Source organism: Macadamia integrifolia, chromosome 2 (assembly GCF_013358625.1).
Source record: "Macadamia integrifolia cultivar HAES 741 chromosome 2, SCU_Mint_v3, whole genome shotgun sequence".
Taxonomy (NCBI): domain Eukaryota; kingdom Viridiplantae; phylum Streptophyta; class Magnoliopsida; order Proteales; family Proteaceae; genus Macadamia; species Macadamia integrifolia.
Window position 1 is genome coordinate 13,998,624 of NC_056558.1, and position 15,159 is coordinate 14,013,782.

The 15,159-nt window shown below is 40.6% G+C and overlaps 1 non-coding gene across 1 annotated transcript; it reads right to left on the reverse strand.

The window, feature by feature from the left end:
• Nucleotides 1-10,842: 10,842 nt before the first annotated feature.
• LOC122072407 lies at nt 10,843-10,949 on the reverse strand. The gene has a single exon (XR_006138424.1). It is a non-coding gene; the product is annotated as a small nucleolar RNA R71 (small nucleolar RNA).
• Between the last annotated feature and the right edge of the window lie 4,210 nt (nt 10,950-15,159).

The following is a 15,159-nucleotide window of genomic DNA, read 5'->3' on the forward strand; positions in this document are numbered from 1 at the left end:
CATAGCTTTTTTGGTGGGACTTGGCTGCCTTAATCCTTTCCCGAATGACGTTGACCTTGTCACACATCATCTGTATAATTTCTGGCCCAAGCATTCGTCGCTCACCTACTTCATCCAAATATAGGGGTGTTCTGCACTTTTTGTCATATAATGCCTCATACAGAGCCATCCTAATTGTGGTTTGATAGCTATTATTATAGGCAAACTCCATAAGAGGTATGTATTCTTCCCAACTGCCACTCATTTCTATTGCACAGGCCCTGAGCATGTCTTTCAGTATTTGTATGGTTCATTCTGATTGCCTATTGGTCTGTGGATGGAAAGCAGTACTCAGATTCACTTGTGTCCCCAAGGCTTGTTAGAGACTCCTCTAGAATCTAGATGTGAATCTCAGGTCGCTATCTGACACAATGCTTACCGATACTCTATGTAAAAGGACTATATTATCTATATAAAGTTGGGCTAACTTGTCCATGGATTAATTGGTCTTGATCAAGATAAAATGAGTAGTCATGGTAAGCCTGTCAACTGCCACCCAAATTGCATCCATTCCCTTGGGTGTATGGGGTAGCCCTGTGACAAAATCCATGGTGATGCTGTCCCATTTCCACTTTGGTGCGGGGAGTGGCTGCAGAGTGCCATATGGTCGATGCCTTTCTTCCTTGACCTTCTGACACACAAGACATTATGCTACATATAAGGCAATAGTGGCCTTCATTGCCAGCCACCAATAGCTTTGTTTAAGGTTTTCATACATCTTCGTACTTCCGAGATGGAGTGAGTATTCGTAACTGTGTGCCTCCTTCATAATTTTATCTTATATCTCCATGTCATCAGGCACACACAACCTGTCCCAAAATAGTAATGCCCCTTCGTTGGCTATTGTGAAGTCAGGGTCATTTATTGTCTGCTCTTGAATTTTTAGCCTGATCCCTTGCAGCTCAGAATCCAAAGGTTGTTTCACTGTCACCTCCTGTCTGATGGATAGATGTACCTGTAAGGCTAACAAGGATATAGTCAACTGCTTAACATCATCTGGCTGATGTTCAAGCTCCAAGGTTGCTCTTTCGTATAGAAGGATTTAATCCATCAACATCGCCTCTTGTATCAACTGTGGACTGATAACTAAGTATGAAAGTGATACGAAATCGAATAGGGCGTATGCAGGTATACCTGACACAGATAAGACACCTAGCATTGCATTGCATATAATTATAACAGGTTACTCAAATTTTAATCACAAAGTCTTTTAATTAACGTATACCTACTACTACTTCAGTACTAGCTTCAGCCTCCTCAGCTGATAAGGCATACATCCTTCCCTGAGCTAGTTTCCCTGAGTCAATGTAGGTCTATGGATAGGGGGCTGATTTTTTGGTGCCGCTGCTGGGTACCGGCAATCCTTGGCAAAGTGCCCGTACGAATGACAATTATAGCATTGGTTCAGTGGTGCCTGAATCAGAATGAAAGCTCTCTGTACTGATCTTGGTGCAGCTAGAGGATGAGGGGGTCTCAAGGCCGTAGGCACCACAATATGTAGCACTTGGTCCACTAGTCGGTCGGGAAGGATAACCCAAGGGCCTGTAAGGCTACCGAGAGTAGGGACCAAAAGAGTATGACCCACGAAAACTCTTGCTCGAGCTACCCAAATCAGCATATAGGTTTGTCCACTTTCACAGTCCCGGTGTAAGGGCTGGCTTTCCCCTTTGCTTATCTTCCATTGTCTTAGCTTTCACAATTTGTGCATAATCAGTTAAGTCTAACACCTCCAACACTATACCAATAGATGTCTTCAGCCCCTTCAAAAATTTATGGGCTTTTTCCTCAGCCGACTTCATATGGCAAGGAGTAAAATAAAATAAACTTTCAAACTATTGTTGATACTCTAGAACATTTTTGCTTCCTTGAGTTAATGCCATAAACTTTGCCTCCTTGCGGTCTCTGAAGCTCTTTAAAAAATAATAATTTGATAAGAACAACTCCTTGTGGTGTTGGATGAGAAGAATGCCCCACAGGTCGAGGTCCATGGGAAATGGGTGGTCGACCATGAGAGGTACCACGAGCACGACCACCGGATCTGGTGCGTACCATGGTGTTCTGTACTTGGATTATTCCAAAATGTAAGCATTGATTGAGTGCCATAATATTTGTATATATATTCACAATCAAATGCATTTTATATCACAGGTTACATTGACACAACACACCACATAACCAACACGCCCACACTTAATTACCAATACATAGTTCGGTCTCACAACGATGTTTAACTATGCGGAAAACACCCCTATTTGTGTCTAATTGGGGCCCATTAGGCACAGAATACGAATAATTCTAGATAGGAATTTTTGGGCCTTGATACCCAAATCGGCGGGCAAAACCGAAGGGCAAGGTCAGGCTGGGGTTCGCCGATCGCAATCGAGCAACTTAGATTTCCCACTTTCTTCTTTCTTTCTTTCTAACTCCCAGGTTAGGGCAATTTGAGGGTCCGTTCCAATGCTTCAAATCACAATCTCACTCACAAATTGGCGTTCATATCTTCCTCATAATCACTCAAGTAAATTCCCTTTTCTCCATTTTCTCTTTGAAAATGATGTTTTTCGGTATTCTTTCATTATAGAAACTCCTAATCTCATCATATACTTCATTTCCTCCATGGAATAATTGTTTTATTGACAATTTGATGATTCATTTATGCTTCCCATGGTTTTTTGGCCTTGATTGACCGATTTATAGATAGAAATCTCAAATTCTTTGCCCTAATTTCTCTGTTTTAGGATTTTCTTCTCATTTTTATTCTTTATTGCAAATTGATGGTTCACATGCTATTCTTCACTCTCAATGCACACACACATTAGTAGCAAAGTCATTTCCATTCGTGTGTGCAGGGTTTTTTTTTCTTCCCTTTGATGTAAAATACCCCTTTATAGTCAAATCTTTGGAAATTTTGGGGGGGTTTTTCTTCATTTCTTCATTTTTTTTTCTTATGAATAACAATGCCACTATGTTCATTCTCTATCAATTACTTGTAAATAGTTTGGTTAATTCTTTTGTAGGCATACACTCATTCTCCGCTATGATTGGCTCATATTCGCCCAATGTAAAACCTCCATTTTCTTCAAGTTACTGTATTGGGGTTTCCATCCCCATCTTCTAATTTGTTTTGACCTCTAGCCATGATTTTGCTTATTGTTTCCCATTCAACTACATTTGGCATTAAGTAGGTTCTCACACCTTTACGCTTCCTCATTACATATTCTTTTATTTCTTTCCAAGTTCATCTCTTAATATCATTGCGTTTTGATATTTGTACATGCAGTTCGGGGTTCTTTCATTTATGTCACTTCTCATAGGGTTCAGTTCACCCCCCTTTTTATAATATTGCTTATCACATTCTTTTTATACTCCTTTGTTCATTTACACTTACACATTTCCTTAGTGCTTTCAGGATGTCTTCTAGGTAGGGCAAGGAGGTAGCCTCCTCCTCTAAAAGGAGGAAGACCACTACATCTGGAGGGAGGTATCCAAACCCCGATTCCTCTTCCTCACGGGCCGAACCTACGAGGGAGGCCTTCGCCGACCCATCCGACTTTGATGAGAGCTTGTTCCACAGCCTTGAGGCAACTGTTGCATGGTTGACCTTCTATAAGAATCCGTCATGATGGAGAAGACTATCGTGACTGACAACTTCAGTGCTTATCAGATGTTGGATAAGTTCACCACTCTAGGTTGGCACCCCATGCTTTATCCCGACAGCCCGTGCTATGAAGACCTCGTCTGAATATTTTTACTGTAACCTAGAGGTCTCCTATGAGAATGTGGAGTACTCTCTTACAGCTTGGTGAAGGGAGTAAACATCGTATTGACTATGGACTTGTTGGCAGCCATTTTGGGTATCTCAGCTGAGGGCGCTCATTTCTATAATCCCCCAAGCGTAAAGGCTGTGGGCTCGGACTTGAACCCAGAGATGCAGGAGCACATCTACAGGACCATTTGTGGTAGGAAGTAGCGTCCGTTGTCTGAGACAGCTTATACTGTAGGTGCTCGAGTATTTGCACGCCTAACCCAGTTTAACCTGCTCCCCAGAGCAGGTCACAGGAACCAGGTGAGCTTTATGACAACTTATATTGCTTTCTGCATTTATGTGGCCTTGGATGAGGGTGCTCCCCTACTTTGGCTCCCCTTCGTCATGATGAAGACAATGGAATGCCACACGGCTCACCCCAATGATTTCGGGTTCCCCTATGGAAGATCACTCACCAAGATCTTCGAATATTTCCAGGTGGACATGTTAGGTGAGGAGGGGAAGTATCCAAGGGACAAGTTCACTAGAGAAAAATTGAGGAGGATGGGGTTTCCAGTGCCGACGGGGGTACCACAGGAGGTAGTAGAACAAGGGATAGAGGGCATGGAGGGAGAGTATGTTAGTGAGGAGGATGAGGACTATTTCCCTCATCCAGATGAGGATGAGATTGATGAGGATGAGATCCTCGAGGAGGAGCCTATTAAGACTAGGGTTACTGATCCACACTTTAGAGCTCCACCACCTTCCGGTGGGGCTTTTGATTTTCCAGAGATTGGTGGATACCATTAGTGCCCTAAAAGACAGGAAAGATAGGATTTTGGAGCATGTGGAGGAGAGTGTCATCCGGGAGATAGCGATATAGCATAGGTTGGGGAGGATGGAGGCTGATTTCCAGCCTCTAACAGAGGACTTGGACAAAGTTTCCAAGGGTATCACCACCGATTTCTATCGAGTGCAAAGGGAGGTCATACTGACAAATGATCGGCTGGACTTTTATGACTATCACTTCCATTGCACATCGTGGCCCAAGCGAGGGAATACATCCACCATGCCCATTGATGATTGATGATGCGACAGTTCCTCCCTCTACTTTCCTCCTTGGGGCCGTCCTCTATTTTTCTCTTTTCTAGCCTTATCTTTCTTGTGGTGATAATTCTGTGGTAGTTTGAGTACTTTCCTACTTTTCTATGGTTTGGGATCTCTTGGATAGTTTAACTTATTATGTTTTATCTTTTGTGTGGGTTGATGGTGACAGTGGCTGTCACCCTTCTTTTGTAATTAGCTTTATGTTTATGGTTTATCAGGTGACTTTTGTAAAATCTTTGGAAATTCAATATAGCCCATTATGCTGCCAAAATTTTGTTCAAACTTTAGTCAATGGTTTATGGAATTGGTTAGTTGATCCTTTGTTAATCTATTAAAGTAAGTTCTACACTCATGCATGAAATGAAATGCAAGAATTTAGACTTTTCATCTTATTAAGAGTTTTAGTTCTTCAAGGCTTTTCGGTTTACCCAACCCCGGGGTCCTATTATAAGATTTTAAGGGATCTATCATGTATACTGTGAGTGGGTAGAGCATTGCACTCTGATACCACCACTGTCGTACCCCGTTCTCATAGAACCGGACCGGTGACCGAGTTAACACCTGTTAACCCAAAACCTGCCAAGATCATCTGATACAGTAACCATTACACAACATACCCATAACTAAAGAAAGCAATTTCTGTATTTCAGTGGAAGTCTTATATGTAAATACCTATAAATACCCCAATACTCTTGATATCCAAATTGTATTCCATAGTACATATACATGTGGGCCCGTAGGCATGATATATACACAAGAATTACAATTTAAACATCCAAAGCATAAAAGGGGTAACATTATAAAATAATAAAAAAGAAAATCGGGTCAATATCAATGTTGCTGTCCCGTAACACAACTCTCGCACGGGCACTCGGCCTAGTGCCCAAGATCTTCAGGGACCCACCAGTCCTCAATTGAAAACTCCACAGTGGGTCTCAGCTCTAACTCCTCATCTAGGTAACCTGCAAGATCATCTGAAAGAGGTATACACGTGGGATGAGCTCACTAGCTCAGTAAGTGAAAAGAAAGACCAAGCAATCATTCACAACACAAATGCACTTATATGTATGCAAGTCCCTTTTTATTATCTTAAACCACCTAAACATCACATCTAAGTCATAGGTCATGTGCTACTCGCAGCCACAGTGTGCGTATGCCCTGGGTACGAGCCGTGAATGCCATCCTACGATACGTCCATAGGGTTATCGGAGAAGGCCAGCTGTGGATACTGAAAAGTAAAATGAACCTTGCCCTGCATTAATTTAAAAATAGTACGATTGGCCCTCTTGATATATCACCAAAGTTGCCGACCGTCCTAGTGATTGGTCGGGTATACTTCTAACCGCCATTGTTAGTACACAACCTCAGGCTTCTCTTTAGTGATATACCCAACACCTAAACCCTTGCTGAAAATGGTCGTAGTACAAGGATATATCGTTCCTAAATACATGTTCCTATATGAGATAGTATGACTGTATAGTGCCACCACATCCCATCCACGGGCCACCAATGCATTATTGCCCATGCTAACTACGACATCTAGTCTAGCAATGCATCATATTCAATAATTTAAAGTCATCCATCTCATATCTCAAAGCAGGAATAAGCATTTAATAATTAAAGATATCAGCATATCAAGTCAAAAATGAATTGTATAATGCACACATCAATGCATGCAAATGGCATTTGAGGATAACTAGGCTGTACACAATAGTGAAATGATGTCATGGCTAGTCTACAACAATAATGGAATGATGCAAAAACACTCCAAAAATAAAGTCAATGTCCTCTTCCCACTTATGTAATTGTGTACAATGATCACCCTTGGCATGAGGAAGATTCGGCAAGCGATGATACGAGTTTCTAGTGAAACCTATCATAAAAGAGGTCGAGCTCAGTTCATTTCCACTTTAGGCTCATAACCAATGAGGTATGATGATCCCAACATGTTTAAAGTTATCAAAGGAGGTTGCCCAAAAAATTTGGGCCCAAACGGAACCCAATGATTTGGATTGGTAGGTCAACCGGCCGGCCAGGTCTCTGCCGGTCCTTGCCCATCACTTAACACAGGGGCCCTATAAGGACCGATGGCCCAAGAGCGACGGGCCAGGTGCCCATCGGTCCTCTCTCACCGTTCAGCCCAAGGACTTTGCTAGACCGATGGGCCAGGAGCGGGGGCCAAGTGCCCACCGGTCTTGCTTGCCGGTCGAGTCAACAGACCATCTAGGACAAGTGGGCTCCGGATTAGTGGGTCCGACCATTTCCAAGCACCCACCACTCAGAAACGAGACTTTGCTGTGCACTCCAATTCTTTATGCCACCTTGGGGACACCACTGTGGGTTGATTCAACTGCATTTTCTACAAATCTAAGGTATCATATCATGATTTCACCATAGATCTATGATCGATTTAAAGTTCTAAGCTTGGGTTTTACCTCTTTGCTCAAGAACACTTCAAAAACCTCAAATCTTCTCTTTAGCTCAAGAGATCAACAAATGCTTCTCAAATCTTGTAATCTCTTCCTCTAAATCCTTCATAAACAACATGTAGGTCCTTTATTAAACCTTAGATTTATATTCTCAAGAGATATTAACCAGATCTAAAGGATTCCTACCCAAGTCGAAGGGTTTCACTTAGGGTTTCTTAGGGGTTTAAAGAATATAGACTTTACTTACCTCAAATCGTAGATCTCGAGATAAGGATCACTAAGTCGGCATCGAAATCGAAAGATTCAACCCCAGCATAGAACAATGAGCATCTTCTTCCCCTTTTTCTTCCTCCTTCCCTTCTCTTTCTTCTTTTTTTCTCTCTTCATTACTTTTCTCACCCACCGTGTAAAACAATAAATGAGAGAAAGAAAGGTAATAAATGCTATTTATACTTGGGTCAAAATATCTAGTGACCAGAGTGGTAGGTCACATTGGTGGGTTTGACCCACCCATAACCACCCACTAATCGGCCAAAACTTAACAGAATCATTAGGATTTCGATGGGGCTCGGCCCAGACACATATTTCACCTTCGATAATTGATTAACATGCTTACTTGACATAGATTACGGCTACGTACCTTTATTATGCATACATGGCTTGGTGATACGTGCAAGTTCATGGCTTGGGCACACGGACTTCACTAGGCACCGACTCTAACTCATCTGGCCAAGCTGAGTTCAGAGTCACCCTTGCCATCATGTTCCATAAGGTACTTGATGAGCACATTTATGTGTGAAATCTAGGGTAGTAAAACATGCATTTTACATATTTAGAATGGACCGACCTTGGGTTTTACTCTCTTTTTGCAGGTTTTATATTTTCAAGGTCTTAAGGACTATCGGGTGCTATATCTCCAATTTTACACGTAAAGAGGTCCCATTTCTTTTTATGGTTGCGAAGATGACGAAATTCTGAGCAAGATGGACGTGTTCAATTAAAAGTACACATTCGTTTGGTCACCCGTACAAATGATTATTCTTTTCGGGCTAGAAAAAGAATAATGGATCAGAACTGAACCGAGATGCAGAACCAGCCCGTTTGCAATTGTCCCAGAGGTACAAGGAATACTCCAAATGCCAACAAGGATCGATGGACCACATCCTTAATTGATTGAAGATTCATTTTTGGTAACAACAACTACCTAGTGTAGTTGGTGAGCTATGGTGTACAAAATTCCCTTGCTCACCAAGAGGTCTCAAGTTCGAATCTCATGGTTGTTTTTTTTTTAGAGAATTTTGTTGAAGATTTCCTGCTTTTCACTCACTTAAAGCACTAAGGGAATGGAGGGGATTTCCACATCAATCTAGAAGCAAGGAAAATCGTGGAAGCAAGAAGAGAAGAAAAAAAAAGGAAAGAAAGAAAAAGGGAGAAATAAAGATTGTCCAAATCTTCTCTCTCCTCCACATCATCACCAAAGATTGTCCAAATCACACAAAGCAAGAAGAAAATCGTCCCTAGGAGAGAGAAAAAGAAGAAAAATAAATTAGGAAAAAAAATGAAAGAAAATAAGCAAAAAAAAATTATAGGAAATTTATTTCTCTCTTCTCTCTCCTCCACCTTAGCACTTTTGGTCTCAAAAGATCTCACAATCAATTGTGGGTTTCTCCCTTTTAGGAAAGAGAAAATTGTTACCCTACCTCCCCATTCCCTATAAATACAACTCATGTAAGAGGAGGGGAGACAATTCATTCTTCTTCTAGTTTTTTTTAGTTGCTCTCTCTTTCTCTTGCTCTCTCTTTAGTTTTAGTTCTTCTTTATCTTTTCTTCAATCACTTTTGTAATAGTTTTTTTTTTTTATTTCAATTAATGCAAGCACTCTTTTATTTTTATTCAGCCCTTTTATGTTTATGATTTATGCAATTGAGTTGTAATTTTTTAAGTTATAGTTCTAGGCTTAGATCTAGGTGACAAGATCACGAGCCGTGGAGCAATTTTTTTTCAAGTTCAAGCATTGATTCAAGTAAGTAGGCTCCTTCAGTAGTCTTCTCTCCCCCCTCTCATTCCCTCTTCTGACTACCCTTTTTTTCTTAATTTAGGATTTTTATTTTCAGTCGTTACATTATTGCTATCCCTTTCCCCCAAGGTTCATGGCTAGTGTATGTGTTGGCTTTGCCCCTCCTAGCCATAGAACCATCAATTTATTGCTTTTATTTTAATTGTTCCCTTTCCCTAAAGCCAAGTAGAGTAACCCTTGTAAGAGTGACTCTCTGGTCAAGTAGGGAAGCTCATATTATGATGCATCCCTCGGGCTAAGTAGAGAAACCTACTTGTGAGTCTCTCTCTAGCTTTATCCCTTTTCTTTTACTTTATTTTTATTTTAGCATTTTTTTCATTTATTTATTTATTTATTTTTTAATTGCGTGGGTTGTTTATTTTCAGTTATTTAATTATTTAATTTTAATTGCGTGGCTTGCGTCTTTAAATTCTTAGATGACGAATGGTTAGGACGCTATTTTAGATACATATGTTTAGGACAGTAATTAGAATTAGATCACAACCATTAATCGGTTCACTTTCGCATTATTAAAAGAAATAAAAAAAATAAAGTGGCTGCTCTCCCTGTGTTCGACCCGTAGCTACATTGATCCGTACGCTTGCGGTTACATTTTAAATCTCAAATATGTTTTTGGCGCCGTTGCCGGGGAGACAGTTCCATGTTATTTTTCGCTTTCTTTTGGTAAATCAGAGTGTCTTGTTTGCTTTGTTTTATTTTTCCTTTTCTTTTATTGAATTGCTGAGAAGAACAACTTGCAATATTAGTTGTATCGGTGGAGGTCGCCATGCCTCACAGTATGATAAAGACAGGTTTCGCCCTGTAGCAGTACCTCAGGAATTAACCTGAGCAACCCCAGATCCCTGCCGGTAAGCTCCCAAAAAGCCAAAAAAAAAAATCAAAAAAATCATAAAAAAAAAAGTTTTGCTATCCATTCTTTTGTGCTTGTCTTACTTTAGTTGTGGGTAGTTTTCTGTTGCATGAGTGTTAAGTGGGTACGTAATACTAAGAATCGGTTAGAAAGAAGAGATCCAACAAGTAGTGACCCTATACGTTTGCTCTCTTTAAAACCCTTCAATATGGGAGACCAACAGCAAAACCCTTCACCTAAATCTCTGAAAGATAGGTTCTACCCTGCTAGAACAGCCCAACCTTCCTGCATAGTTCTACCACAAGCCCAGGGCAATAATTTTGAACTCAAATCTCAATACATCACTATGTTGCTCCACTTCCATGGGTTGACCTCTAAGGATGCATACCTATTTCTAAGGGAATTTGAAGAGGTATGTGTTCTAATTAAGATCCAACAGCTTTTTGATGATGCTGTTAAGCTTAGGTTTATCACTTTTGCATTGAAAGACCAAGCTAAGAAGTGGTTGTATGGGTTACCCACAAATTCCATAACCTCATGGGAACAGTTCACAGTTGTCTTCCTTAAGAAGTTTTTCCCAACTCACAAGACCAATAAGCTTAGAAGTGATATCCTTCAGTTTAGGCAAAAGCCTAGTGAGTCATTTTCCAAACTTATGGAGAGATTCAAGGATCTACTCCATGAATGCCCTCACCATGGCTTAGACCTATGGCATTTATGTCAAATAATTTATGAGGGTATTGATTACCCAACTAAACAAATGATAGAGTCTATGTGCCCTGAGGGATTCACATCCTTTATAGATGAAGGAAAGGCATGGGATTTCTTACTTGACTTAGCTGACAAAACCCGTGAGTGGGAATCAACCCAAGAGAGTGAAAGAACCATAGGAGGAAAAGGATATTTTGTGGATGGGATAGTAGCCAAGGAAGCCCATTTGGATAGCCTAATCAAGAGAATTGAGGCTATTGTTCCTAGAGAGCCATCATCAGTCAATTTGGTTAAGATTTGTGCTTGGTGCCAATCCCCTGGACATGTCATAGAAGAATGCCCCAACACCTCTGGGAGCACTTCTAATGATAGTGTTAATGCCTTATACCAGAATAATCTATATAGTAACACCTATAATCCAGGATGGAGAAATCACCCAAATTTCTCTTGGAATCAGGGCAACCAAGCAGGACCTTCCAATTTCTATAATCAAGGTTAACCTGGACCCCAAAGGCCTCCCTTTGCACAACAATCTTTTTCCCAAAATACTTTTCCTAGGTCAAATGTAGGACCTCAGGCGAGTTTTCCTAGGGCCCCTCTCCTATCATCTTATCAGCAACCCCCTGGGTTTACCAACACTGGAGAGGCAAGTAGAATAAGTGACTTGGAAAAAAATATGGCCCTCCTCATGACAAGCCATCAAAATCTTACGAGAGAACTTACCCAAGTTGTCTCAATTATGCGTGAGAGGGAGAAGGGAACTTTACCCAGTCAACCAGAGCCTAACCCTAGGCATCATCAACCTGTTAGTTTACAAGGACCAACTAATGCACCACTGAATATAGTACAAGGTCAGATCCAACAAGGGCCCTCTAACCAATGTAATGTTGTTTATGCCCTTAGGAGTGGTAGAGAGTACCTACAGAGCATTCCTAAATCTTTTTCATCTATTACTCATGTTAACTCTCCTTCAGTTGAGGACACAAGTGTGCCTCTTGATCCAGGTTCGTCTGATGAACCTAAAGGTAGAAGTGAACATCCCTCTTTTGGATGCCATATCCCAGATCCCCGCCTATGCAAAGGTACTAAAAGATTTGTGTACTCAAAAACGTATCACTAGTGTGCCCAAAAAGGCGTTCTTGGCAGGTAACATTAGTTCCATAATTACTCAGCCTATAGTAGCCAAGTATAAGGATCCAGGGAGCCCTACCATATCTTGTGTCATAGGCAACACCTATTTTGAACATGCTTTACTTGACCTTGGCGCAAGTGTGAATCTTTCACCTTACCATGTGTACAAGCAACTAGGATTAGGAGAATTGAAAGCCACTGGAACTACTCTTTAGTTAGCAGATAGGTCTATTAAGATTCCTAAAGGGATGGTTGAGGATGTCTTACTAAAGGTGGGGGAATTTATTTTCCCTGTTGATTTCATTGTGTTAGATACCAAACCCTTCTCAACCAAGGATGAGATCCCAATAATTTTAGGAAGACCATTCTTGGCTACCAGTAATGCATTAATCAATTGTCGGAATGGTTTCCTAAGATTATCTTTTAGTAACCAAACTGTTGAGTTTAACATGTTTAGGATTGGCAAGCAACTACATATGGAAGAAGAGATCAATATGCTTGAGGATTTTCTGGATTTTTCTGATGATTTAGTTACCAACTTTGATATTGATTTTGATTCAGAATTCCAAGAGTGTATGGATGAGTTGGATGATGACAGTGAAAATTTCTTTTCTGAAGTCTTGAGTCTTCACACACTCGTGAAGCCCTTAAGACCCTTTCCAATTCCATTCCCAAACCTTCCATAGTTGAGCCCCCTAAGCTAGATCTTAAGGAGTTGCCATCTAATTTGAGGTATGCTTTCCTAGGGCCTAACCAGACTCTTCCTGTAATAATTTCTTCAAATTTGACTTCTAGCCAGGAAGAGGAGTTACTTAAAGTGTTAAAAGATAATAAGGAAGCCCTAGGTTGGACCATGGCTGATATCAAGGGTATAAGCCCTTCCATTGTGCAACATCATATACATATTATAGAGGATTCCAAACCATCCACGGAACCCCAAAGAAGAGCTAACTCAGTGATGATGGAAGCCATTAAGAAAGAGATCCTAAAGTGCTTGGATCATGGAATAATTTATCCTATTTCTGACAGCCAATGGGTAAGCCCAGTTCACGTTGTGCCTAAGAAGTCTGGTGTGACTGTAGTTCCTAATGCCAATAATGAGTTGATCCCTACCCGTGTCCAAACAGGATGGCGTGTGTGCATTGACTACAGGAAGTTAAATGCGGCAACCTGGAAGGACCACTTCCCATTGCCATTCATTGGTCAAATGTTAGAGAGGTTAGCTGGACATGAATACTATTGTTTTCTTGATGGATATTCTGGCTATAACCAAATCCCAATTGCTTTAGAGGACCAACATAAGACCACTTTTACATGCCCATATGGAACATTTGCTTACAGGCGTATGCCCTTTGGGCTTTGCAATGCCCCTGCTACGTTCCAACGATGCATGATGAGCATCTTTTCTGACATAGTCAAAAAATTCTTAGAAGTATTTATGGATGACTTTTCAATTCATGGAAATTCCTATTCTGAATGTCTTCATCATCTTTCCCTAGTTTTGAAAAGATGCATATCTAAGAATTTGATTTTGAATTGGGAGAAACGCCATTTTATGGTTAAATCTGGTATTGTTTTAGGCCATGTAATATCCAAGGAGGGAATTAAGGTAGATAGAGCCAAAGTGGATTTAATTGATAATTTACCACCTCCTCAATCTGTTAAGGATGTTCGGTCTTTTCTAGGGCATGCAGGTTTCTACAGAAGGTTTATTAAGAACTTTAGTCAGTTAGCCCAACCTCTCACCTCATTACTTGTCAAAGATTAGACTTTTGAGTTTTCCAAAGAGTGCCTAGAATCCTTCAAGCAACTTAAGAAGGAATTGACCAATGCACCTATTGTTCAACCATTTGTTTGGACTGAACCTTTTGAACTGATGTGTGATGCTTCGGATTTTGCTATAGGAGCAGTTTTAGGTCAAAGGATTAATAAGTTACCCACTGTCATTTACAATGCTAGTAGGACCTTAAATGATGCACAACTCAATTATACAACCACTGAAAAAGAATTTTTAGCTGTTGTGTTTGCATTAGAAAAGTTTCGGTCTTACTTAGTTGGTTCACATGTGGTAGTGTATATTGATCATTCTGCCCTCAGATACCTAGTTCAGAAGAAGGATGCCAAAGCCCGTCTGATTAGGTGGGTTTTACTTTTGCAAGAGTTTGATTTAGAAATTAGGGATAAGAAAGGAGTTGAAAACCTAGTTGCAGACCATTTATCCCGGCTTCCCAATTCCTTGACTGTTGATTCTCCAGTCAACGAGAACTTTCCAGATGAATAATTATTTGTAATGTCCAGTGAACCATGGTTTGCTGACATTGTCAACTTCTTAGTTTCAGGTGTGACTCCGGATCACTGGTCCACCCAAGATAAGTATAGGTTTCATTCCCAAGTTAAGCACCTTTTCTGGGATGATCCTTATTTGTTTAAGATATGTCCAGATCAGATTATCCGACGATGTGTTCCTGATCATGAGCAACATTCCATTCTCTCTTTTTGTCATGATCATGCATGTGGTGGACACTTTGGACCTAAGAAGACTGCCGCAAAGGTTCTCCAATGCGGATTTTATTGGCCCACTCTTTTTAGAGATGCTTTTGATTTTTGCAAGGCATGCCTCGCCTGGTAGTCTTTTGGCCGTATCAATAAAAGGAACATGATGCCTCTCAACCCCATTTTAGTAGTTGAGATCTTTGATGTTTGGGGCATTGATTTTATGGGACCATTCCCTAATTATTTTAGGAATTTGTACATACTTTTGGCCGTTGATTATGTTTCTAAATGGATAGAGGCCATACCTTGTAAATCTAATGACCACAAAGTGGTGGTCCAATTTCTCAAAGAGAACATTTTTTCCCGCTTCGGTGCACCACGTGCAATAATTAGTGATAGGGGTACTCATTTTTGTAATCGGCCTTTTGAGGCCCTAATGAAAAAGTATGGGATCACCCATAAGTTATCTAACCCTTATCACCCCCAAACTAGTGGCCAAGTGGAGGTGTCTAATAGGTAGATCAAACAAATCTTGGAGAAAACTGTTAATCCCAACCGTAAGGATTGGTCCCTTAGG